We start from the raw sequence: 27,257 nt of genomic DNA on the forward strand, positions 1-27,257 counted from the left end.
TAATAGGGACCCCGTCAAACTGTTTGATCAGAGGAAATTGGGTTCGCCTTTTCCTCCCCTTCACCCTTCCTATCTCGCAATCAATCCGTCTGGATTATTGGCTGAGCCACGGCCACAGCATTAAAAAGGGCATAGCATCGGGGGCGGGGCGGGGCGGGACCAGGCGGGACGGGGCGGAGACTCGCGGGCCTGCAGACTGCAGCCCGGCGGGTGTAGCCGGGCGGGAGGGATCGCGGCCCCGCACTGTACGCGTGGGCGAGTCGAGCCTCCTGCATCCCAGACGTCCGCGCTCCGGGATTTCGCTGGCGCCCGCTCGGCGGCCGGGGGCGGGGTGCTCTGCAGCGGCCCGGGCTGGAGCTCGCACTCAGCCTGCAGCCGAGCAGCGGCCGGGGAGCCGCCACCATGCCAGCCCCGCGCCGACTGCGCTGACCTGGTACCGCGCGGCTGCAGCGCTCCGGGCCCGGCTGCAGACGCTCCTGGGGCTGCGCACGCGGGAGCGCGCCTGACGCGGAGGACCGCAGCTCCCAGCGCCGCCGAGGAAGACCGTGCGGCCGGCCGCAGCTCGCGCGTGGGGTGAGTGGCTCGGGGCTCGGACGGGGGTGGGGGGAGCGGTGTGAGGAAGCGCCGCGGCTCGGGCCGCGTTGTCACGGCGCGGGGTGGGACGTCCGGCGGTTTGGGAGTGCGGGGAAGACGCCCGGAGAGCTGCTGGGCTGTGACTGCGCAGAGGCTGGGCGCACGGCCCCCTCGTGCTGCGTGGCAGCCGGGTCCTGCAGGCGCTTCCCCCCCGGCGCCGAGACCAGCTGCATGGCCCCGAATCGGGCAACGCTAGAGCGGGCTGGGAGGCGAGGGTGAGTGCCTGAGGATCGCCTGTCACCTACTGGCGTCTGCGGGGAGGCTCGGCCCCTAGCGCGCCCGGGAAGGGCCGCCTGCCCTGGCGAGGCAACCACAGCCTGCCCTCCGTGGAGACCCCTCTCTGCACGCATCTCGCCCGTGGGAGAGAAGGGGAGCCGCAACGTCCTCCCTTCTGGTAGAAAAAAAAAAGTTGAAGAAACTAGGTCTGTTAATAATTAGCAGGAGCGGGACTCGGGATGCAGCAGAAAAGCTGTTGAGTTTTCATTGCCCTCTAAGAAAAACAAACGGCATCGCCAACGACTATTGGCAGGGCCGTGTTATTTTTGGGACTTTGGGAAAATTGTCCACAGATTGCGTTCGAGAGACTGAAGACTTGGGGGGGGGGCGCCCGGGAGGTCGCGGGGACGGCTGGCACCGCTTTGAGTTCCAGCCCGCCCCGGGAGGACTCAGATTCTTAAGCCTGACGCACTTGGTTCCTGGTTTTAAAACGTGTCAGGCAGAACTGCAGCCACGATCAAGGAGAAGAACGCACCGCGAGCCGGCCTAAAGGAGTATATGTAAAAATCTCTGGCGGGGCCCAAGTGCACTTGTGCTGTTGAAAAAAAAAAATGCTGCATTTGTGGCTTTTAGGGTAGGTTTTATGAATGACAAATTATACTTGAGGAAATTGTATCTCCTATCTGTCCCTGAACAGTTCTGTCTGCCGCCTGGTTTTAATCAGCTCTTTGGGAAGGCAGTGTCTGCGCTGATGTTACATAATTGACGTGGTTCACCATCAGATATTTTTAATGTACTTTTGGAGTCAAGGAGACTTCCATCGTCAGACAGGCCCAAGGTGTAGACGAGTAGGGCTGTTAAGGTTTGCTCTCTTCTAGCTCCAGATGTGTGAGCTCAGCTGTTGCCTGTCACTTAGGTGACAACTGGCTTTTTTCCGACTAAGCCTTTGCTGTCGCCATTATCCTCAGTGAAGTGTCAGTGTTCAGCGGCCTTCTATTACCAAGAGTGGAACCATGCCCCTTGGGAGGTGTCAGCCGTGTTTGACCATCCCCAACAATATGTCTGTTTTTAGAGTAAGAAAGGGGGAGGAGAAAAAAAAAAACCAAAAACCTTGACAGCAAGATAGATACACTTTTAGATTAGGACCAACCTAATCTAAAAATTCTGTCTTAATCAAGACAGCTCCATAAGGATGACGCAATGTTTGTCGAGCCTTTTTTGCCTAGAACAATATTTACTCCCACCAGGGGATTTAAAACTTAAACAGCAGCCATTTATCTTGCTGTCTGGTGGAGCTGGGTTCATTTCACCTCCAATATGGTCCTAGCCTAGGTGGCTGGGACAAGAATCTATCATTGTAGCCAGCTGGAACCTAAAGAAAGCAAAACACAGCACCTGCTGGTACCAGAGAGTTCTAAATGCCATCAACTGGCGACTCAGAAAACACAGAAGGAGATATTCAATAAGCGCTTCCAGAAATGTTTATACAAAGGATTTAAAAGCTAACAATGCTGGGGCTATACAAAAGGCACTAGAAATAAATGGATGCTACCCTCAGTTAAGAGTTAGCACACTTTCTGATAACTCAAAATAAGTCATGGCTAGCGTGAATAAATTACTTGTGCTTCCAAATAAGCCTTAAAAAAAGAAGGGAAAGGGGCACAAAATGATGTCCAAACATGGACAGGCTGATATGAGTGAATGAGTTTAGTGATTTAATTTTTCACTTCTTAATTTGGTACTAATTGGAGAGTTACCACTGGGTGAGCCTATTGATTCATGGACTGTTTTTAAGAGAAAACTGCTATATGTCACTAAAGTGACAGATTCGATCAGATCTGCTGGCTGTACCAACGAAGCTTCAAAGGTTGACTGCTTTTTGTAACCAAGGACTATGGGCCTACTTTTTGTTGTAATGAGTCAGCTTGGTGATGGAAGGAAAACCCAATACAAGCTAGAGAGAAAAAGAAACTTTGTGGTTAGTAGCTAGACTATGGTAGAACTGCCCCAATAGTCTCCTTAGTAGAACTCTGAAAAGACCAAAACAAAGTTATATTTTACAGTTTCCTTAAGGATTTCCAAAAGTAAGCTGAGACATAAGTTCTTAAAGCATCAGAAATAATCTCTTTGAAGTCTACAGTAACTTGTCAGTGGAGCATGAAAGGTTAAGCTCTGTAAGTGATGTCTTTATGGTACTGGGGAGAGAACCTGACCACATTCGAGGCGCCACCGATGAGCCATGTCCCAGTAAGTGACATCCCTAATACTGGAGAAATAGAATGAGAATCTTTAAAAATTATTTACCAGCAAGAAACTCTCACACTAACCTACCCTATATTTTTAAGTTGTCTGATATTAAAGGAAACAATTTTTAGTCAAGATTATCCTTTACTGGTATTTTAATTGCAGCAGTTAGTTCCCTGGACAGGATAATGAATGAATTTTCTGTTTTAAAGAAGTACAATTTCAAAAGTCAAAAACTGGATGGCTCAGTTGGTAAAAGGCTTGTTGTAAAAGTGTCAGGGCCCTGGTTCAGATCCCCAGGACCTGTGTAAAAAGTTGAGCATGGTTACCTACACTTGTGATCTCAGCACTAAGGGAGCAGGACAAGCAGATCTCAGAGTACTCAGGCTAGCCACGGTCAGTGAGTTCTAGGGTCACTGAAAGACTGTGTCATAAAACAAGGTAGAGAGACATAGACCAAGATGGCTGACATCAACCTCTGACCTCCATGCAGAGAATACACACACACACACACAAACACACACTGATTCTCATGTGTGCATAGGAATGTTTCCTATGTCATCTGACCAAGATAGACTCCTCCCCTCAGAAAAATAGTTCTGTGTCTTCTCCATGTTATATAAAACAGTGTTCATTGTTCAACTCTTAACTATTGTGAGACTAATAAAATGATGTAAATCCGGGTGTGATGTTCTACAAGGAAGAGGAGTAAGGAAAGAGAATGAGGCGTTTCCTGGTGGGTGGGTGGGTGGATGGGTATGCTAAGGGATCATTATTTATTTTTCTCCTGGTTATTGGATAAGGAATTGTGGCATTGCACAATGATACTTTTCGAAAGTGGGTATGAACAAATGATTGGGGGGGGACATGGAGGGGGGTTGTGGGGGGGAGAAGGAAAGCAGAGTTATCTGGAGGCCAAACTGTGCTACAGTGTCTCAAAACCCCAGTAGCAAATGGAACTGGTGCTTTCAACTGAGTGTCGGGGACCAGGATGGCCTGAGGGCAGCACATAGCCCTGCCCTTCTGTACTCCTCCCTTTGGACATATGCAAAAGTCATCCCTCAGCACCTTGGCAACCAACAAATGCACCGCCTTGTTTACAGTGGTGCTGAGGAGAAGTGGAGTGAGCCCCTGCTGTGGGCTAGTGTGTGAGCATCCAGGAGCAGTGGAAAAGGCTGGCCAATAGCAGCCAGGAGCAGTGGGAAAGGCTGGCCAATAGCAGCCAGGAAGCCTCGAAAGCTGCTTTCCCCTGACCCACTCCTGGAGAAGGCGGCTGAAAGAGGTTGGCTTTACAGCTTGGAGCATTGCTGATGTCATGACACTTCTGGCACAGAGATACGACAGAATAATCAGATCCCTCTCTGTGTGCCAGAATGACATGATTTTTCCACGAGCTGTTCCTGAGCTGCTCGCTGGTCCACGGGCACGGGCTGTTTCCAGTTACTTGGGAGACCAGGCCTCGCAAGCAGTTCAATAGTTCTGCCTTCGTCTGTCTGTTTAAGCTAAATGCTCATAGTCACATCTGAAGGGACTTCTCGGAGAACACAAAGATAGTGTGTAAGTGAAAAATGTCAAGACAGGCAGAAACCAGGGTAAACCCTGGGAAACAGCACTACAAATGAGCCACTAGCTGTCATTCACTTCTACGTAACTCTTCTCCCCAAGTTTTTCCTAGGTGATCCTAGAAATTAACTGGCCAGTTAAACTGAGGTTGCATTTTTCTCTGTGGGGGAGGGGGGATTGGAGGGATCGGTTCACTTCCGGCTTGTTACATAGTTGTCAGTAAACAAGTGAGGGCTGTGTTATTTCACTTGTCCTGGTACTCAGTCCTGCTTGTGGATTTACAGCTCCCACCAACTTTGCTGTACTCTTCTGTTCTCACCATTGGCCTTTGGAAAGAAAGGTTTGTCAGGGAAGGGTGACATTCTGCATTAAGATGCCACCGGTGCCCCTCAGTCCCCTCCCATAGTTCCACTGCCCTTCTTTTATGAAGGAACTGAGACCACGGCTCACAATTATGGTCTGTGACTTTAGTGACAATTCTGTTTGAAATGTTTCCAATTACACATAAGATTGGCCCCACGCAGCAGCTGCATGCCAAAAGCATTTCCTAGTGAGCTCCAAGAATCAGGCTGTGATTGCTTTGAATTTAAATAAAGGCTATTTGGTTTCCTGTGATGTTTTTCATAACCACCTTTTCCTCCATTTATGTTGCCTTTTAAAAAAATTTAAAAGGCCAATATAGAGTAGCCACCACTTAATGTGATGTGACCCTAGTTTTCTCGATGCCGTTTGCTTTGGGCAAACTCCACGAACTTAATAAAGTAAAGAAACATTGTGTGCCATTGGGTTTCCCCAAGGAAGAGGAAAGGTTATCTAGTAACATATTGTAAGCAGCAATGTTTTTTTAGTTTTTCCCCCTTCTTTCTTTAGAGACCTATCAAAATTATCCTTTTAGTTCATTGGATATCTTACACATTGCCTTGTATTCAGATTATTTCATTTTGCCTTTTGAAGGACCATGAAGAGCTGTTTAAAACAAAAATACTAAAATGGTAGAGACATTAAAAACATAATTAAGACAAAAGAGGAGACAGCAAATAATTTCGTAGCAACCAGAACTTCCCAGTCACCTCCTCTGGGGACTTCCAACTTTCTTTAACACCGTGGTGGCTCTGGACCTCTAATACCAAGCAGATATATTTGACATTCTGAACTTGAAAGTAAGAAAATATACAGTCTTGGGACTTGGCTTGCGTGGACTGGGATCAGACTGGAGGGGGCTCTGTCTCCAGAGCAGTTTTTGCCTTCTTCCCCCTGAAACACAACACCCACAGCCAGAGGGGATCCGATGGGTGAGGTGCTGGGATGGTCCCCAGGAAGGATTTTCACACAGCCTCTTTCACTGCCTCCAGAACATCCTGGAGAATATAGTACTTCTTTGGGTTCAACAGTAGTTGACTTGCATAAGTGCCAACTTCTCTCCTAGCACTTTTGGACCATTTCCACCATGCAATAAATAGTGCTGTTTAGTCCAGATTTGTAAATGCCATATTTCATGGAGCCTGCTGAATCCTGGAGGTTAGGTTACTGCCTAAGTCCCAAGTGTGACCAGTAACTAAGTCTACTGGGGGCTTTTCATCAAGTTAGAAGGAGGTAGGCAAGACTGGGCTGAGCAAGACAGTGAAAAAGCATCCTGTGGCTCCTACATAGGGCCTTTTTTCTTTCATTCCTTTCATCCTTGGGTGCTGCCTTTCAAGTAAACAAACCTCCTTGGAGGACCTTGGTTCAGCTAACGGTAAAACTGAGCACCCAGGCTGAAAGACACACCCATTACATCTGGGCCCTTTGCTACAGAACTAGAACTAAAAAAGGTTAACCAGTTCTCTGTCCTTGGAAAACTACTGAATACATGTACACATGCATGTACGCATGCATGCACTCACATGTGTGCGTGCGCGCGCGCGCACGCACACACACACACACATATGCAGGCATACAGACCCAGGCATACGTGCATGCACACTAGCCTAATAGTAGTGATACTGGACTGCTTCAATTTAGTAAAAGAAAACTGATTGGAACTGTGTTTTATCTTCACCAGAGTCATTTGTGATTTATTATTATTTCAGTTATTACAAGCAAAAGGCATGGTAATCTGAAGAAATCCATAACTTGGTTGGTGTAATTAATATCTCTACTTGGTCTGTCTCCATGCTTGAATATTCTAAGTTCCTTATTTCTGAGCTGAAAGGGGGCTAGATAGTATGGCACTTTGCTGTAAAAGGCCTGTGACAGACCATGTTAGGCTTCACATGAGGAGACTGCCCAGAGCACACATGCTGGAACACTTGTATAACCTCTGTAAAGGTTCGATTCTCCTGTGTCTGTGTAATTAACAAGCATAGGCAGTGCTTGGAGTTTGTGCACGTTACATAGCTTTTTGAAGAAGATAAAGTGAGGTCTGAAGTACACGGAGCTGCAGATGTTTCTTATAGAAAGTGCAGATGCGTTGTGGGAATTCTGCCCCGCATTCTGTTTAACTTAGCTTTGTTCATTTCAAGGATTGTATGAGTAATTCCACTGAGCTGCCTCAGCTCCGATTTGCACACAAGTCTTGAGCTGAAGTGATGGCTTGACCCCTCACATTGTTCTGAAATGCTTTAGCCCTTTCCGTGTGTGTGTGTGTGTGTGTGTGTGTGTGTGTGTGTGTGTGTGTGTGAGAGAGAGAGAGAGAGAGAGAGAGAGAGAGAGAGAGAGAGAGAGAGAGAGAGAGAGAGAGAGAGAGAAAGACTATGAAGGGAGGGAAGAAAATATACATAGATGTTTTAACTTGACCTTCTATGTTCCCGTTGTGGGCCGTCTATAAATGTGACCAGCTAAGCGGGCTAGTAGCCAAAAATATGTCCTTCAGCCCTGCCAAGTGTGAAAAAGGCAGACCAGCTTTCTCCATTCTGAAGGATTGGAAAACGTACTTTCTTAACCGTCTTTTGAACTGTAAGGAGTTAGCCAGGAAAACCATTTCTTTCCCCTCCTCTTCCTGACCCATGGAAAGCAAACAGCAAGTACTTTGCACAGCCGCGTGAACAGGTGACCAGGTCACTGGAGTGCCATGAGTCTGCTGCCTGTTTTTGTCACTGCGCCACCTGGAGACACTGGCTTTTTAAACAATTGTTTCAGTGACTTTTTGAGAGACTATTTTGTACATGTGTCTCGTTTGTTCTCGAACAGGGATTCTAGGGCGGACAGCTGGGAGCTCACAAGGGACAACCATGCAGAAGACTGTTGCTCTGAAAATCACAAAAGTGGGACCGTAGGCCAGTAGCTGTGCGGATTTCAGTCAGTTTCTCTGCATCTCTGGGCGTCAGTTTCCTCATATATACAACGAAAGAATTAGGCTAGATCAGTATGGCATTAACGAGTTTAATTATAAACACTTGTGGAACTTTATCAAAGGACAAATAATGCAGAGAGATTTTAAAGCCTGGGGGGGGCGTGTATTTTTCAGTACTGGATATTAAACCCAAGAAAGACCTGTGTGGGCTCACCGCTAGCCACGCCCCAGCCTTTGGGCGGACTCTTGCTTATATGGTCTGAATCAGCCATTCAGGTGATTCTGGTACTCAACTGTGGTGGAGCCACTGAATTAGCGATTCCCTGCCAGGACTGTAATTGTGTCTCTGCCCTACAGCTGAACTCAATGCTATCCCTTTTTCTTCTCACTCTTGTCTTCATGGTTCCTCTCTGCTCCCTTCATCTTCCTCTGTCGTTCCTCCATTCTGAATGGCTACTTTGATTCTATTGATGACAAACTCTTGTAGTGTCACCAAACCTACTGCTGCCAGGGTTTCTGTTCTGCTTGTGGTTCATGGTGAGCTATGTCACAGGGGAACCAGATGCCTATCTCTGCATGACACTCACCGCCGGCCCCCCAGCAAATACAGATCCCTGGTGTCAAAGAGCTTTGTGAAAATATAATGTGAGTTACCGTTCCAGACAATATACCTGATATATTTTTGTCACCCTGGAGACACCTTTTTAGGTAAACTGTTTCCAAACTTAAAACAATAAACCTAGTTGTTCACCAATCTGAAAAACAACATAGTAAGCATATTATTTTACTGTACATTTGCCATACTCCAAAGCATATTTATTGTAATTTGTTCCAGATTAGCAATTGGCCCATTGCTTTTAACTTGGAAGTACTCTACCTGAAAAGATATCAAGAAACTGGGAGTGGGAATGCATCTTATTCCAAAGTGCAAGTTATTCAGAAAGTGCAATTTGCATACTGTTGAAAAATAGCTTTATCCTATGTCATCCTACATTATAAACTCCTATAGTTGTTTAATAAATAAATTTCAGGTTTTGCGATCATAAAAATATGTCAATTTAAGAACTATTACCCAAATGTGTCACTATAAATTTTTTAAAACTTACCTGGCCGGGCGTTGGTGGCACACGCCTTTAATCCCAGCACTCGGGAGGCAGAGGCAGGCGGATCTCTGTGAGTTCGAGGCCAGCCTGGTCTACAGAGTGAGTTCCAGGACAGCCTCCAAAACAATACAGAGAAACCCTGTCTCGAAAAACCAAAAAAAAAAAAAAAAAAAAAAAAAACCTTACCTGACAAATTATGAGTTTATTACCATTTTATTTACAATTTTACATCCTATTTTTAGATATTTTGACTTATAAGATCAGACATTTTTAATAAAACCTTATTAATATGAGTCTTTAGGTAAGCATCTGTGTGTACATGGAGACAGGTTTGTTCTTTCAACAGTGGGAATGCTGATTCCCATTTCCTTTTTCCTTTAAAGATTTCCTTATTTTTATGTGTGTTGTGTTTTTCCTGAATGTGAGGGTGTCAGAGCCCCCTGGAACTGAAGTTACAGACAGTTGTGAGCTGCCATGTGGATGCTGGGAATTGAACCCATGTCCTCTGGAAGACCAGCCAGTGCTCTTAACCCCTGAGCCATCTCTCCAGCCCCACCTTTCTATTTTTTAAGATTTATTTTCTTTTTCATGGGGGGCCGGGGGGGGGACAGAAGGAGCAGGGATATGTACACATGCAGATAAAGTAGCCGTAGAGGCAGGAGGATGGCTCAGGTCCCCCTGGAGCTAGAGCTATTGTTACAGGTGTTGTGATACACATTACATGGGTGCTGGGAACCGTGCCCAAGTCCTCTGGGGCAACAGTACCCCTCCTAGCCACTGGGCCATCCCTCTAACCCAACCCTCATCTCTTGGACTAGTGCCTAATTATAGTTATTTCTATAGCCAGTAGTGTTTTCATCCTTGTCCAGACATTATTCCACCTATCTCCCATGACATGAAGTTCTTGAAAATGGTACCCATGCTGTGCACAGAGGCTCGCATCAAAGAGTCTCAATAAAATGCAACAAACACATAGTGTTTCTCCTCGTTGGGAATAGTATATCTGAAAATGTTCTTATCAAGCATGGGGAAATGAGTGATTGCATAGTTTTGTGGAAACTGACTAATAGGATTTGTTGCCCCTCTGATTTCTTTGCCTTTTCTGTCTGAAATTTTGGTTGCTGCTTGTCGTTATCCAGTATGGCCATCGTTTCAGACATACACAGGCAGGCTGCATGGAACTTAAAATGTCCACTCTGGCACAGGTGACTAGCGGGCATAAGTCCCTGGGTCCCTTCCCGGACACGGTGAGTGAATGAATAACAGTAGTCCACATCACTAGTGCTTCGTCTGCACAGCAAAAATCAAAGAGGACGCCGGATGCTTCTTCAGTTTTAAAAAGGCTTTTAAGTTCACTGTTCTAAAACCTGACTAACTTTGCAACGTCCCCTGGACTTCTCACTGTGTATGTATAACCAACCAGCCCCAAAATCAACTGCTTCGGAACCATGTCCCTGTCAAATGCACATTGCTAAATCATATACCCCAGGGCCTCAGTGGTTATTTCTACACTTGTGTTGTTAACACGGTGTAACTGAGAGCTCTCACTTCCGGTCACTTTGTGAATGATGGTGAGGGCTGCCTCCCAGTATGGCACAGACCTTTGTATTTGTGGGTTTAACTCTCCTCAAGTTTCACAGCTAATCCCATGTTTGTGCTGGATTCCAAACTCCTGTCAAAGGGCACATGGGATGGAAGCTCACTGTATCATTCATGTCACTGCCCAAGGGATCAGAGACGTGATACAGAAACAGAAAGATAACCTTTCTCATCCAGGGATTAGGAGGATATCCCTGCTCTGGCTTGGAGGCCCAGCAGCATTCCTCCATTCCCCAGTGCCACCCACCACCCCCACATGTACCACTCTTCCACAGTCCTGTAGACCCATCTCTCGCTTTCTTCTCTGCAGCCCTGACCCCAGCTCTAGAGCCCCTCAGGGAACATGGTAGGTACTTGATAACTGTGAATGGAGTGAATCCTCGAGGTACAGCAGTGTGTAGTACTCAAGAGCTTCCTCAGGGTTTCATTCTGATACTAAGCCCGTAAAGTTAGCAAGTGACTTCCTTGCTCTACAAACCTGGTCCTTATGGACCATTTTATAGATAACATAAAGACAAAAGAAGCCAGGATTGCCCCAGACTGGCAGCTCAGAAACCAGCATAGGATAGAACCAGGCCCTCTGAATGTGGGTGTCAGTTAGGAGGCCTGGGCAGTCTATGGGGCCTCTAGTAGTGGAACAGTATTTATTCCTAGTGTACAAATAGACATTGGGAGCCCATTCCCCTAGAAGGATACTCCCTCAGCCAAGACACATGGGGGAGGGCCTAGGCCCTGCCCCAAATGATGTGACAGACTTTGATGATGCCCCATGGAAGGCCTCACCCTTTCTATGGAGCAGAAGAGGGATGGGATGGGGGTCAGTGTGGGGCATGGGAGGATGAGAGGGAGAGGGAACTGGGATTGATATGTAAAATAAGATTGTTTCTAATTTAAATTTTTTAGAAAAGTAAAAAAAAAAAAAAAGCCAGGATTGTTTTTCCTGAGTCTTTCTTGATTGGGACTTAAGTTGTTTTATAGTTGCTGTTATTTATTTGGTTTGGTTTAGTTTCGTTTTTCGAGACAGGGTTTCTCTATGTAGACCTTGCTGCCTTGAAACTGGTAGATGAGACTGGCCTAGAACTCAGAGATCTGCCTGCCTCTGTCTCTCCAAGGCTGGGATTAAAGGCATGGGCCACCACACCTGGCTAGGGTGTTTTACTTTACAGCTGAAGTTTGTGAGAAAATTCCCTGTCATTTAAATAAAACTAGATGGAAGGTAAGAGTGATGGGCAGGTGCTGACCACTCCCCCTTCCTTCCTTCCTTCCTTCCTTCCTTCCTTCCTTCCTTCCTTCCTTCCTTCCTTCCTTCCTTCCTTCTTTCCTTCCTTCTTTCCTTCCTTCCTTCCTTCCTTCCTTCCTTCCTCCCTCCCTCCCTCCACCCTACCCACAGTGGTTGATGAACTAGGACCATATAGCAGAGAAGAATTTGGTCCTCATAGGTGAACATCTGCAGGAAGAAAACCAGGTGGCCTTCCTCTTCATTATGAGCCACACTACCTACTTAAGAGAGGGGCGGAGCAAGCATCTCCAGACAGGCTTTGGGGCTTCCCCAGGATGAAGGGCTGTCATTTAACCTTGATCTAAATGTCAGGGCTGGAAATGCAATCCTCTAAGTGTTTCCAACCAGCTTGCTAGGAACCCTAGTTGCTTGAGTTATTATTTTAATGTCTCAGGTTCCACTGACTAATTGGCAGTAGATCAACTCTAAGAAGCCTAGCCAACTTATTTGTCCAGAAATGATCATGTTTTAATTTGACACTTTTTAAAAAACTATAGTAAGACAAATGCCTCCCAAGTGCAAAGCACTCTTAGATATACTTTGTCACACCTGCCTCTGCCTCCTTCAGCAAATCCTACCGGCCTGCGCCACCAGAGCCGGCTCACTTACCTCGCTTTCATGATCTCGATGGGATCCTCCAATCTACCCTCCAACTGAGGGCAACTTCTTATCTTAGGTTCCCTTTCTTTTCTGACCTTTATTAGGTGAGGGCCTATACATTTAATCAAATCCACCCTTCAACTGAGGGTGATCTCTTAGGTTCCCTTTCCTTCCTGACCTTTGTCAGGCAAGGTCCTAGAGATTTAATCCAATACCCCCTCCAACTGAGGGCAATCTCTCAGGGTCCCCTTACTTTCCTGACCTTGTCAGGCGAAGGTCTGGAGATTTCATCCGGTACCCCTAGCTTTGTACCCCTTTTTAACACATCCACATAGCCTTACTGGCTAGCCTTTTAGATCTCTCAGTTCCCCTTTACTTTCCTGACCTCAGTGGATCAGGCGAAAGACTGGAGATTTTTTATTTTATTTCTTATTTTACCCTTTTTTTTTTCATTTCTTTTTTTTTTTTTTTTTTTTTTTTTTTGAGACTGGGTTTCTCTCTATCCTTTTGGAGGCTGTCCTGGAACTTGCTCTATATACAAGGATGGCCTCCATTCTACCTACCTCTGTCTCTCGAGTGTTGGGATTAAAGGCATATGCCACCAACACCCGACTCTAAAGATCATAGCGAACATCCTTCCAATCTGGGACATTTAAGTCTCCCCCAGTAATGAACCATGGACTGGCATGTTTAATCCATTTTAAAAAGCCTTCCAAGGTTTTAGACTTTACTGTAGTCCCATGTCCTTCAAGTAACTTTTTAACTTGATACTGTAATTCAAGCTTCCCAGAACTATTCCCCATGGTTTCTTTTCTTTTTTTTTTTTTTTTTTTTTTTTTCAATCTTTCCCTGGCCAGAAAAAGAGACAAACCCGCTCACTTACCTCGCTTTCATGATCTCGGTGGGATCCTCCAATTGGAAGGAAAGAATTTTTTTCCAAGTGGAAAGAATGGTATGTAAATGGATGGCAAAAGTCCTTAAAAAGGGAAGCTCTTTTTTCTTGGAGAGACTTCTCCAGAGATTTTGCCAGAGACTTCTCCTGAGATTTCGCCTGAGAGCTCTCCTAAGCAGACTGGGGTCTCCCTCCTAAGCTGACTTGGGAAGCATAAAGTTTTCTTAAAACAACCGACCGGTCTCTGTGTCATCTATCCCGACCACCTCGCTACATTCTCGGATGCAGGCCGCACAGCAGGTGCGACAATACTTCATGCATCTTTACTCTGGCTTTGTGGGAGGGGGCCTTCCCAAGGTTAATCCAACGTACTGATGAGGAATTCACATTGGTTCAAGACTCCAGTTGCTAGGCTGCTATGGCTTGGCAGCTCCTAAATAGAGCATGACTGCAGTTAAGGTTTTCAAAAGGAAGAAAAGCAGGAAGTTTGAGCCAGCATCACTGTTGCTTACCCAACATGGTTGATGTCTGTGGTCTCCTACACATGGCTGTCCTTACACATGTATGTCCTGAGTAGGAAATGCTTTTCAATGACTGGTGACTCCCACTAACTTGCTGGAGTTGGATGTGTCACTTGATTCTCTAGACTTCTTTACTCTGCCTTAGTTAGAATGTGATATTTTTAGTTCTTACTTTATTTGATTCCAAAATACCAGAGTTAGAGGGTGTCTCTTCATGGGGGCTGGATGGTAACTAGCAGGTTTGAGGTGGGATTTAGTAGTCATCACAACCTGAATGGATGATGAATTATTTAACAGTCCATTCAAAAGTATTCCTATTAGCAAGGTTCAACTTATAGCTTTATTCATTCTTCCTTGTGGCCAATTCCAGATCCAGAAATTACTATGTTTTGAAGAGCTCAGGGATATGTATATATAACCCAAACCCAACAGTTGCTTTAAATAGGTTCCTTACACTACAGTATGCTAGCTAAAGATAAAATAGAACCAGGTGGTGGTGCACACCTTTAATCCCAGCACTTGGGAGGCAGAGGCAAGTGGATCTATAGATCTCTGTGAGTTTGAGGTCTATAGAGTAAGTTCCAGGACAGCCAGGGCTACACAGAGAAACCCTGTCTCCAAAAATGTAAAAAATTAAATAAACAGAAAAGCAGGGCTATTAAATAGAAAGTTACCAATGCAATGTATGTACAACAATGTCTTCCTTGTCTTTGGCAAAAAAAAAAAGATAACTGAGCATTGTGTTCATCATGGGAACTATGGAGGATTTAAAGTATGGGACTCAGAGTGCTGTGCCCGTGAATATTTGTATAGTCACATAGTAATAATAGCTTTGTTTAAAATGCCCATGTCTTTTGACCGAGGTTTGATAGAAAATAGTAGCATTTGAGTTGATAGGTACTATCTTTAAGAACCCCGATTGCATTCTCATTTATTTCCCAGGTGCATCAGGCAGATGTGTGGTGTGCGGTCACAGCCCCTCTGTGTTGTGTTAATCCTGGCCAGTACAGGTTGCATATGTGACGAGACACGGCTGAAAGCACCATCTAGCACATTGTCATTAGCTGAGCCATTAACTTTTCAGCAGCTCCTTGGGACCTTCAACGCCCATCACATCTCCTAATGAGGCCAGGCTCAAGCATAAGCCCACACGGGGAAGTGTGCAGCCGGAGTAGCAGAGCCTACAAGCCTATCAGCATAGCAACAGCACTCGGCGGTGCATCTCCCAGCAGGTTCCTAAGTGACTCCGATGTGCCGAGGAAGGACTCTATGAATGCGACATTAATAATCACCAGTTTGAATCTGGGTCACCTCAGCCGTGACTCAAAGATCAAACGCCGCCCAATGGTAATGAGTGTGTGAAAGTCCAGCAGAAAGGCACCCGGCTCCTAATGACACCTTTACGCCTCTTTAGAGTTGTTAGGGGCATAAGGGAAATGAAGCTGCCTGAGCCCTGGGTCTGGAGGCCAGCCCTTCAGGGTACAGCTGGCACACTTTCATGGGGACCCTTGAGGGATGTCACAGGGCTTCTGTTGTGCTAGCTCCTTAAATGGTTCCCCAGACCCTTTCATCTCTTCCTGACCGTGCCGTCACATCGGTGCTGTTTTGCATAACCTCTTGTCATCTTGTCTTTTTGCTGAGAAGGAAAAGGAGACTAGACTCACATCCCCATGGTAGCCTTTACTATTCAGCGTTGTCGTGTTTATTTCAACTCGGGGGACATGGTTTCCTTGCAACGTGCCTTTATTGATTTATTTATTGATTGGTTGTGTGTCATTCCAGGCTCTAGGAACACAAGCGCTAGCCTGGTCCAGCCTTGAGAGAGCTCACTGTTAGTAGAGGACAAGGGCACTTGAACAGCAATGTAGCAAACCCGCACAAAGGGGAAGGTACAGGCCCTTTTGTCCTTGTGGGTTGTGATGGAAAAGTGTCAGGGAGGAAGCGGAGGTTAAGCTGGGCCCAAAGGATGAGCAGGAGAATGGGAGACTGAGTCATTCTTAGATACAAGACAGGGTGTACAGGAAAAACGGGAGAGAAGCAGGGGGTCTGTGAGTTGCAAGTCTCTCTGCTGTGTAACACCAGCATTGATTCCGCTGTTCATTAAGGTTTCGCCCCTCTGTAATTCAGCCAGCAGTACCAAATCAGCAGTTAGAGTTAGAGAACCTTCCCTCTGAGCTTTTCCTTCTCACATGTGGTAGCCTTAAGCTTATGAGCAGATAACTCCCCTTCACCGGTTGCAAACAGCTGGCCCTACTACCCAAGTATGCACACTCACTCATGTGTCACTGCATGACGAAACTCTTCACTTTCACCGACAGGTTGGAATCTCCCCTGGGACAGCACCAAGGGATGCAGGTTATACTTTCGGGGATGCTTGTGTTAGTCTCTGGTAGAGATTCTGTGGACTCTAAGGGTCAGGCAGAAAAAACCCAAGTGTCAGGGAGCAGCCTCAGGTTGATATTTGCCGTGTTGCTATAACTGTTTTCAAAAAACCCTTTTTAGCATTGAAAAAAAGAAAAACCTTACTAGGGCTGGAGAGATGGCTCAAAGGTTAAGAGCACTGACTGCCCTTTCAGGGGTCCTGAGTTCAATCCCAGCAACCACACAATGGCTCACAGCCATCTGTAATGAGATCTGGTGCCCTCTTCTGGTGTGCAGTCAGACCACTGTATACATGATAGATAGATAGATAGACAGATAGATAGACAGACAGACAGACAGACAGACAGACAGACAGACAGATAGATAGATAGATCTTTTGGGAACTTTCTAAGTATAAATAGTAAACAATAGATTTATAGGAGATTGAGAGATGAACTTCTTCCTCCTCCTTCTTTCCCAGGCCTGGAACTCATTCACTATTTAGACCTGGCTCACAGAGATCCACCTGCCTCTGCCTCCGGAGTGCTGGGAGTAATGGCATGCGCCACCATGCCCAGGTATTCACTGGTGGATATTTCTTGAACTCTTTTTTATTGTAATTTAGCAAAACAAAACAAGTTTTACAAATTATAATTGAGCTCTTAAAATAATAATATAAGGCCGGTGGTGGTGGCGCACGCCTTTAATCCCAGCCCTCGGGAGGCAGAGGCAGGTGGATCACTGTGTTTTCAAGGCCAGCCTGGTTTACAAAGTGAGTTCCAGGATAGCCTCCAAAACAATACAGAGAAACACTGTCTTGAAAAACCAAAAATAAAATAAAGTAACAATATAAATTTTTATACTTTCATTTAAAAGTGAATCATGTTCACCTGTCTCTTTGGAAAGGTAAACTCTTCTCTTAGAGCTATGGTTCTTCAGTGTGGAAATATTATAATTTTTTGACTTAACATTTTAGAATTTCTTGTCTCCCAGTTGCTACTTCATGTTTCCAGGCAGTCTGGCATGTGATAAATATTTTGTAGCATATGTGGCTGAACATGCCAATTTCAAAGAGTTTTACAAGCTTTAATTAATTTTCCCAGCATCCAGATGCTCTTGGTTTATTGATGGGAAATCCACAGACAGCGGGGCTCAGACGCATTGCCTGAATTCAGCTAGCAAAGCGGTTTTCAAACTTTGATGGCATCATAGGAAGAGCTAAATACACTTCATGCAAACACCAGACCACCTGGAGCCCAGCATATAGACTTAGGTTGCCATGCTGGGGGTCAGGAAAGTGGTCTACATCTGGCTCCATACTTACCCAAAAGAAAACCCCTCCTGTGATGCTAGTCCAATCTGCATTTCAGATAACAATACATTTTTGCTACAAAATACCCTAACTATGGCATATTCCCTAAAAATGACTGTTTATATGAATTCAGGTTTAATTGGACATTCTGTGTTTCATGTAGCAACCCCAAGCTGGTGGCTCTAGCCACTCTCCCAGCTCCATTGTCTCCCGGACGGTCTAGGTGAGGTTCCTATGTTCCTTAAACACGTTTGAAGGCCATAGACAGGACAAATCCTGAGAGGGAGTGAGCACTGCCTTCCATGTCCCTGAAACTCTGGTGATGCTCCCATCGGTGCACATAATATTTTAGGATGGTTGCTTTCACTTCCCTTTCTGTTTTCCTCAGTCAGATCATTCAGTCCCCCAGTCTTTGGCAGCAGTGTTTGCCATCACCCGTGTACGGAAGCTAGCAAGTCAACTCCTAGGAGTAGGCAGAGCCGGGGATAAATGTTGCTTGCACGAGCAAGTAAAGAGAAATGAAGAGGAGCTATGGGAATGGTCCTAAAGTGACCGAGACTGGAGGTCGGGGTGGGACTGACTGCCGTGGAATGGCCCTTGTCTTTTGGTCTGGATGGGAAAGGCCTCCAGAGGCCCTGGCTTCCTCTCAGTGTTCAGCGATGTATGTCTGTTTTCATGCTGCCACATCTTAGAGCAGGCTTTGGAAGTTGTCCTCATTTTTCTAGCCAGCTACTCCAGAGTGTCTTTCTGTATTCAGCCATTCAGTTCCTCAGTGTGAGTGAGTCCAAAGCCACCGTGTTTGTTTTAGAGGGGAAACTCCTTATTGCCAAGGGGACTCCTGATTAGTTGCTAAAAATATTTTTTAAATATAGAAGAGCTGGGAGGCAGTACAGAAAGCCTTCAATCCCAGCAATCGGGAGGCAGAGGCAGGTGGATCTCTGTGAGTTTGAGGCCAGCCTGATCTACAGAGCTAGCTCCAGGACAGCCAGGGCTACACAGAGAAACCCTGTCTCAAAGAACAAAACAAATAACACGTAGAGAAACTGGGGTCCTTACCCTGGGGTTAAGGTGACCCAAGCACCTTAGGTTTGCTATTCTGTATGGATGGCTAGCCAGCTGTGAAAGTGTCTGTAGTTGTGAAATATTAGCTATGGTTTATTCTTTAATAGATGCATCGATAGGGAGTAATTTAATTCTTTGGATTTTTCTGCTTTTCAAATATTTGTGCTATAAGCATGCTACTTGTAACAACATGAAAAGGAAATATTTGAGGTCTAGTTTCATCTACTTTCTGTGTATTATTTATTTGCAGTGCCAGGAATCAAACCCAGGGCTTTGTGCATGCTAAGTAAGTACTCTCCTGCCCAGCTACCGTATACCAAGCCCCAGACACTTTCAGCAGTTGTAGTTGGCAATCCAAAGTTGTAGGTGGAAATCTTCCAGGATGGAGATCTTTTGCTTCTGTTATTTTGAGACAAGGTCTCACTGTGTAGCTCTGGCTGGCCTGGAACTTGCTATGTAGCGCATTCTGACCTCAAAACTCACAGAAATCCTCCTGCCTCTGCCTCCTGACTGCTGATATTAAATACATGTACGACCACACCCCTCTGAGGTATGTGTATTTCAGCTTGCAAATGTTTTTGGTTTGTTTTGGTTTTTCTTTTTTGGTTTTTTCTGAGACAGGATTTGTCTGTATTGTTTTGGAGGCTCTCCTGGAACTTGCTCTGTAGACCAACCATTTTCCTTTTTTTCTCTTCCTGTTGTCTGCTTTTAGCTTTTATGTGTTCTCTTAGAGGAGAAAATAGCCTGTAATTTCATTCTTTGAATACCTTCTTTAAAAAGTAGCTCTCGGCGTGCTTACAGTGCCACTCAGGGGAGAGTGCTTCCTGGAATTTTCTTTGAGATTCATCTCAGTCTGTAATATAGTGAGTGTAGAGGAGACTGAAATCTGTGAACTTACTTCTCACTCTGATATGTGTGTAGGAAGGCTACAGAAGTGGGGGGGCATGTTTCTCTCTGCCAGTGGCTAGAGGAAAGCAGAATTTGTTGGGCAACTTGTGGGGGATCTGTGTGACACAGCCTAGGATCCTAAAAGGTTTCACACTTGCTAAGACAACTTCCTGAGTCAAAAATAAATGCATCCAAACTATTTCACATTAAGTATTAAGCCGTGTTATTATTGATACCGTCATGTAAATACTCATGAAAATAATCTCCTAGACATAAAAATAATTTGAGCACCAAATAAACATAAAGGAACCTTCTTAAGGATTTGCGTGATCACAAATAAACTAGATATTTTGGAGAGACAGCTGTGCTGTGCCCAGTTGGCCACTCATAACCCGTGAGCAAAAGTCAGATATGTTTCTCTCTGCTGAGCTGCCACATAGGATTTGTTTAAAACTGGGTCCAGAGGCTGGAGAGATGGCTCAGTGGTTAAGAACACTAGCTGCTCTTCCAGAGGACCTGAGTTCAATTCCCAGCATCCACATGGAGGCTCACAACTATCTGTAATGAGATCTGGTGCCCTCTTCTGGCCTGCAGGGATACATGCAGACAGAACACTAAGTATACAAAATGTTAAAAAAATAAAAAAACTGGGGCCAAAGTTCCTTAATACTTTAGGACTCCTGTGAATTTGATCACAAAGATACTTCATGACCCATTTGGAAGACAGTCATTTAGGTACAGACTCAGACAACCATTTAACAATGCATAGTAAAACATAGGTCAGGGATGACTCAAGAAAGGGAAGTGTACAAATTGAAATAGCCAGGATGCTGGGTGGTGGTGGTGGTGGTGGTGGTGGTGGTGGTGGTGGTGCACACCTTTAATCCCAGCACGTGGGAAGCAGAGGCAAGTGGATCTCAGTGAGTTCAAGGCTAGCCTGGTCTACAGAGTGAGCTCCAGGACAGCCAGGACTGTTACGAAGAGAAACCCTGTCTCGAGAAAAAGAAAAAAAAGAAAGAAAGAAAAAAACAACCAGGGTTAGTTGGGTATGTAGATGCAGCCACCGAGTATCTGGGCACCAGTCTACCTCGACTGGCTTGATGAACTCATGAGGCTGAGTCCATTAGCACCGTGCCACCAAACACCACACTGGGACATAGATGGCAGTTAATTCACAAAGGAGTGCCCTGGTCACACAGGGCCTGTGGTGCCCTCTGCAGATCTCTGATTTCACAATCTGCTCTTTTAGCTTGCAGACATACGAGCCAGCAGACTTTTCAAATGTCATACCACACATCTTAAGCGTGAAGACCTTGGTAGAATTGTGTGTCCCCAGGATTGATCCATCTGTTATTCCAGGGACTGTGTCACCACAGAGAAGTCAATTTGTCTCATTTGATGGGTCCTGTTTAATTGCACAGGTCAGTGTGGGGAAAAAGTCAAATAACTGTGTTTGACTTTTAGTCTGTGCCTAGCTTTTTCTCCAGGACAGTGCAATCAATTTCCTTAATCAACACAGCTGGAAACATAAGCATGCTATATACTGTGATCTAAAACCTGAGTTAATGAGCCTAGTGATCGATGGCCCTTAAAGTGACTTGTTTGCAGAAATCCTCCCACAGTCAACAGGAAGAAAAGAGGCACTAGGTGGCAGTCTTTAACTAGAAATGACCTTTTATAAACCAAGAGACCCTAGACGGTCCTGCTTTTGACACATGAACTTGGCTTTGTAAAAACAAAACTTCAAGATGAAGCTTTTGCATTTTGTTTTGAAAATTAAAGACAATTCCTTATTAACACTATATTAGGCCTCTTACTGAGCTGGTTTCGTTACTGAATTATTTTACTGTCTCCTTTAGTGTCACATTTTTAAAAAGGGTAGCAGAGAGTTCTTTTAGGCATTAAAAGCAAAGGAGAAAGGGTGGTATTCCCATAAAGTGGGAAAGGTGTGCACCACCTAAGGAGTTGGAATACGGAGGGAAAGCAGCATGATAAAAGGATATATTTCGGTGGAAAGAGGAGGTTGTGAAAGGATATGTATAAAGTGGCTGTTCTTTGGGGAAACATAATATATATTCAACTATGTTTATATACTTGTCCTTGGCAGTCTCTGGCAAACAGGGTTAAGGATTTATTTTCCTTTTTGGTCATATTTACTGTTAAAATAATATGCTGTGGGGGGAAAATATGCTGGGCATATAATTCTACACTTGAGAGTTTGGAGACAGTAGTTCAATTTTATCCTGAGCTCCGCAGCAAGCTTTAAGCTAACCTGAGCTACAACAAGACCTTGTTTTAAGCAAACAAACATGGCTGGGAGATAGTTCATTTGGTGAAGTGCAAACATGAGGACCTGATTTGATCCCCCAAACCCATGCACTAAAACACGCACGCACACACATGCACACAAAACACTGAATTACTAGCAAGAACTTGTAGTCCCACCTGGGGAAGTAGAGAAAGAGAAAGACAGACTCTGTGGAACTCGGGCTCATCTGTCTGTAGACTTCCTGGCCAATAAAAGATCTCGCTCTCACTCATCTCTCTCTCTCTCTCTCTCTCTCTCTCTCTCTCTCTCTCTCTCTCTCTCTCTCTCTCTCTCTCTCTCTGTGTCTCTCTCTCTGTCTCTCTCTCTGTCTCTCTGTGTCTGTCCCTCTCTCTCTCTCTCTCTCTCTCTCTCTCTCTCTCTCTCTCTCTCTCTCTCTTTCTCTCTCTCATACACACACACATCTTATCGTGTATCCCATGCTGGTTTGTATAATGCTTCTTCATTCCTTTTATGCCCTTGAAAAGGTGCCAAGGTGGGACAGAGGAGAGGGGTGGAAGTGTTCCTTTCCATGGCCCTCCCCCACTGCTCCATCCTCAAAGCTACACCCCTAGAGAAGCACTTGGGTCAGTCCCTGAGTTCCTGTGGCCCCTGCCCCCAGATCTTGCCTTCCCCACAGCCATGCTCCAAGGTGGGATCAACTAGCTTGAGGAAGGTTCTTGCTGCAGGGGCCCCAAACCTGTGTCCAGGTTCAGAGCCCTCTCTCTGCACAACAAAACTGCTCTCCTGGAGGTAGTAGCTGAGCTCTGCAAATAGGGGTCTCTGGTTAACCTGTAATGTTTGTATTGCTGTCTGATTGTTTTCACCTGGGTATTCATGAATAATGTTTTCGAATGTAGATCTCTGTTGACTCTTTTAGTCTTTGTTTACTTACAATTTGCTAGAGCTAGTGTTCTTGCCCCCAAATATAAATATACATTAATCATGCAAATTAAATATAAGTTAATCCCCTGTGCCATAATTGAATGATTGCTGTTTATTACCAGTGGAGTTGAACTCTATATCTTGTTATGCAACAGTAAATGTATCCTTTTCTTCTTGTTTTATTCCACTAGAAACTATGGAATACATTGAGACAACAACCTTCCCCCCCCAAAAAAAGTCCTCAAATCTAAATCCTTCACCAACGGTGTCTTCCAAATATATGTTAGCATAGTGATAAACTTGTCTTGAAACTTGGAAAGTGTTAGTATTCATAGATTTTAAAATATGACCCCCAAGAAAAATCTCAATGCTGTTGAGAAAGAGACACATTTAATTATGGAAAAGATATGACTGATAAATCAAATTTTCTTATCATTATTTTGTTTGTTTGCTTGTTTTTCAAGACAGGGTTTCTCTGTGCAGCCCTTGCTATCCTGGAGCTCACGCTGTAGACCAGGCTGGCCTCGAACTCAGAGATCTACCTGTCTCTGCCTCCTGAGTGCTAGGATTAAGGGCATGGGCCACCACTGCCTGGCAAATCAAAATTTCCTGATATTATTTCATCTTAGTCATTGCTGGACTGTATTCAGTGGTGCACACCTTTGGTCTCAGCATTCATGAGGCAGTCTATGGAGTTCCTGGACAGCCTGATCTACAATGAGAAACAGGAGGAGAGGTAAGAGGAAATCGATGCTTGTTTGGGCTACCCAACATCACACATCTGGGTCACTAATTAATAAGCATTACTTGCACCTATTAATCCTGACATCCTGGTCTGCATAACAACGTTTACGTTCTCCCCAGTCAGTTTAAATATCAAGCAATCGTGGGGCTTCCCCTCTGTCCATTTACCTTGCAAATAAATGTGAAAACAAATTGGACTTAAGCACTTTCAGTGCATACATAGCTGGAGAAGGCGACAGTGTTCTTCTTTCTCATCTTGCTTTTACTTTATTAGCCTGAGGCAAGTTTCTGTTGTGGCATCCAGTTCGCTGCAGTTTCCAAGAAAACATGACACTGTCCTGGTTACTGTTTAAATATTTGTATTAAAGCTGCTAAGACATTAATCTCTCTCTGTGTCAGTCATCAAGTGTTTTTGGCCAGTGATTTCTCTCTAGTTATCTTAGCCAGGTTTCTCCCATCTGTATGTAATTTTCTCTTTTCCTACTGTAATTAAGATATGAAGGGCAGTCTTCATAAAGTCTTCTCCATTTTAAAAAGTGTTGTCTACATCGTATTTATACCTATAAGTCTCCCCGCTCTGGCACTGTCCTGTGGGTTTGCTCCTGAAGCCTCGTGTGTTTGTTTTCTTCCATTCATCCATTCATGTATTTAATGGCTAGCTCTAATTCTTATTTAAATGAGTGTCCACCTGAATGTATAGGCACCACGAGTGTGACTGGTACCCACTGAGACTAGAAGAGGTCATTGGATCCCTGGGACTGGAGTTACGGATGTTTGTGAGCTGGCATGAAGGTGCTAGGAACCCTACGAGGGTCCTCTGGAAGAGCAGCCAGGGCTCTTAACCACTGAGCCATCTCTCCAACCCCTAATTCTTTGTTTGTTGTTTTATTTTGAGACAGGGTCTTACTGTGTAGCCTTGGCTGGCCTGGAAGTCTATGTAGACCATGCTGGCCTCAAACTCACAGAGATCCACCTGTTGTTTGCTTCCTGAGTATGGGGTTAAAGGTGTATACCACCTACTCCCTAATTCTTACTTTTAAGATCTCTCCCAAAGTGCTTTCATTCAGAATTCATTGTAGTTAATGCTGTACCAGCCAATCTCAAATACATTCATATCTTTTTTAACTTTCTGTAGTTCTGATATGTATATATGATAGCCTGACTCTTCCTTTTTAAGCATTGACGTCTCATACCCTCAAACTGACTTCTTTGTCTCTTGACATGGTCTCTAGTGAGTCTTACTCTTTCCCACTTCAATATTATCGTATTAGCATATGTATGTGTCTTAATTTTTCTTAAGCTTTTGATTTGAAAATTAGTTATTTTTTTCCCAGTATATCTCTAGAGGCTACATTCACTGTGACTCGCTGTGGTTTGAATTTTCCTTTTTAAAGACAGGTTCTCATTCAATAACCCCAAGTTGACCTAAAACTTGAGATCCTCTGCTTTAAGTTCTGAAGTCTGCGGTTCTGGGCATGTGATTTGCAATTAAGAAATGCCTTATAACTAGATAATGTCCTGGCCTTTCATTGGCATGCCTTTCCATGAGTACTAAAGTATATTGTAGATATTGTACTTAAGAACGGGTGGGGGTGGCACATGCCTTTAATACCAGCACTTGGGAGGCGGAGGCAGGCGGATCTCTGCGAGTTAGAGGCCAGCCTGATCTACAAATTGAGTTCCAGAACAGCCAAAGCTGTTACACAGAGAAACCCTGTCTTGAACTCCCCCCCCCAAAAAAAAGGAAGAAAAAAGAAAGAACGAAAACTGGGTTATTAGTACTAAAAACATTCTAAATGAAAACTAATAGAAATCTCATTTATACTCTGATAAATTTCAAATGAGAATTTGTAACATGTATTTTACCCTATAATTATAAAAATGTGTTACCTTCTAAACCTGTGGTTTTTAAGTTTAAAACAAAAGGTATTAATTCTAGGACAGAATGGAGTTAACCTCCTACAGTATGTAATACAACCACTGAAGATAAATGCCACCAATTAACTATTGTATGACTGTTAAAAAAAAAAAAGGGTGTTGAGGAGAAAAACCAAGTGGATAATGGGAGAGTTTGGTGGCACTCAGGTTAGAGAAGTGAGTGGGAGTACAAAGGTCCTTTCTTAAGGACAATGCCTGGCCACTGTGGCTTCCAATGTGGGGGCTTTTTAATGGGACTTTTCCTAAGGATACACCCAACACATGGCAAAGGGAAAAGGTTTACTACTGGATGTGTAGTCCTGCCCTTCTGCAGTGGCAGGCACAGTTGGTTATTAATGGGTCAGGATGGATGTCTGGTGAGTCTTAACTCTAGCCCTTTCCTGACTGACATCATCATCCTAATAGCTTCAAAGACTTTCTGGGCCTTATCTCATTGTGATCTTGTCAGCAGAGTGACAAATGCCTCAGGGAGGTAGGAAGGATATAAGCAGTCTTCAGAGATTTATATGATTTGAGGCATCACAAACCCTGGGCACTTCTTTGTTCTTTTTCAGGACAGAATTCTACTACTATTTTTATATGACTAGTCAATGCGAGCAGGATTATTGCTTTTATCAGAGCCTCTTGTATGGAGATAGGACTCTTGACCTGCCACAGTGGGGAGCAATTTTTCTTGACTCAGATATGCATCTGTACTTGCTCAAGTTCCCTTATGCAGAGTGGTAACCATGTGTGAGATGACCTTCAGTGTTGAAGATACTAGCTTTAGCCATGACGAGCATGAAAGTAACTAACTTCCTAGTCCAGGAAAGCATACAGAAGTAATAAACACTACCCTTTAATGGAAGACATCGAACCCTCCTTCCTTCTCTCCCTTTTCTCTCTTCTGTCTCTGCCTCCTTTGCTCTCTGTTTCTCTGACATTATTTCCACACTAACACATAGTCCTGAACAATAGAAATAGTATAAATTTGAATACACCTTTCAGAGGTCTTGCACACCTCAGAGTTGAAAGATGGTCCATTTAACTGGATTTGGGATTTTAATTCTCCACTTTGGCTTTGAAGAGATGGTTCCTACTTTTCTGGTGTATTAAGAATTGTTGGGGGACTTGAGAGATGGCTCAGAGGTTAAGAGCACTAGCTGCTCTTCCAGAGGTCCTGAGTTCAATTCTCAGCAACCACATAGTGGCTCACAACCATCTGTAATGAGATCTGGCACCCTCTTTCTGGCCTGCAAGTATACATGCATACATAGTAAATAAAAGAATTGTTGGTTAGAAGCTAATTTTGGGAGATGATGTCTGGGGAACCTGAGAGCATCATTTCATTTGCTGGTGGTTATTTATGGCGCAAGAAAGCCCTGCAGCCTGGGCAGCAAACTCCACCCATCTAATGTAATGTCCCCCACTGTGGGAGCCGTCTTGTGGGTAGAATCTGAATCCGTACCAGAGCCAACAAGAAGGTCAGTTACCTGTGTTTAGTAATGGGACCAGGATGGCTCCCTTCACATGGAAAGTCATAAGTGAGATTTATTGTGGTTCATGTTAATGACAAAGGTGCAGTTAAATAACTTTGTAACAAATCACTCCTCTGAACTCATGATCTCTGACAATTAAAATGGATATATTGCTGCTTCCTAAAATCACCAGGAAACAGTTTGAAAAAAAGAGCAGCTGACAGTAACAAGGAGGAAAAATGATTTCCTGATGATTTTAATGTTTGGATAGCACCCCACAATGGCCCCAAACTCTTTGTCCTTTGGTTTGCAAGTTCCCTCCCCACGCCCCCCCCCAGGCCTTTTGCAAATTCTTTAGTACTCCCAATTTTTTATTTTTCTATT

At 44.6% G+C, this 27,257-nt stretch overlaps 1 protein-coding gene across 2 annotated transcripts in view; it reads left to right on the top strand.

Moving 5' to 3' along the window:
* Positions 1-244: 244 nt before the first annotated feature.
* Prickle1 (prickle planar cell polarity protein 1) overlaps positions 245-27,257 on the top strand; it is a 97,327-nt gene continuing 70,314 nt past the window's right edge. For both annotated transcript variants that reach the window (XM_013111363.3, XM_013111364.3), the window contains exon 1: positions 245-573. The gene's annotated coding sequence lies outside the window, so the exon portion shown is untranslated. The remainder of the gene's footprint in view (positions 574-27,257) is intronic.

Source organism: Mesocricetus auratus, unplaced genomic scaffold, assembly GCF_017639785.1.
Source record: "Mesocricetus auratus isolate SY011 unplaced genomic scaffold, BCM_Maur_2.0 Super-Scaffold_100010, whole genome shotgun sequence".
Classification (NCBI taxonomy): Eukaryota; Metazoa; Chordata; class Mammalia; order Rodentia; family Cricetidae; genus Mesocricetus; species Mesocricetus auratus.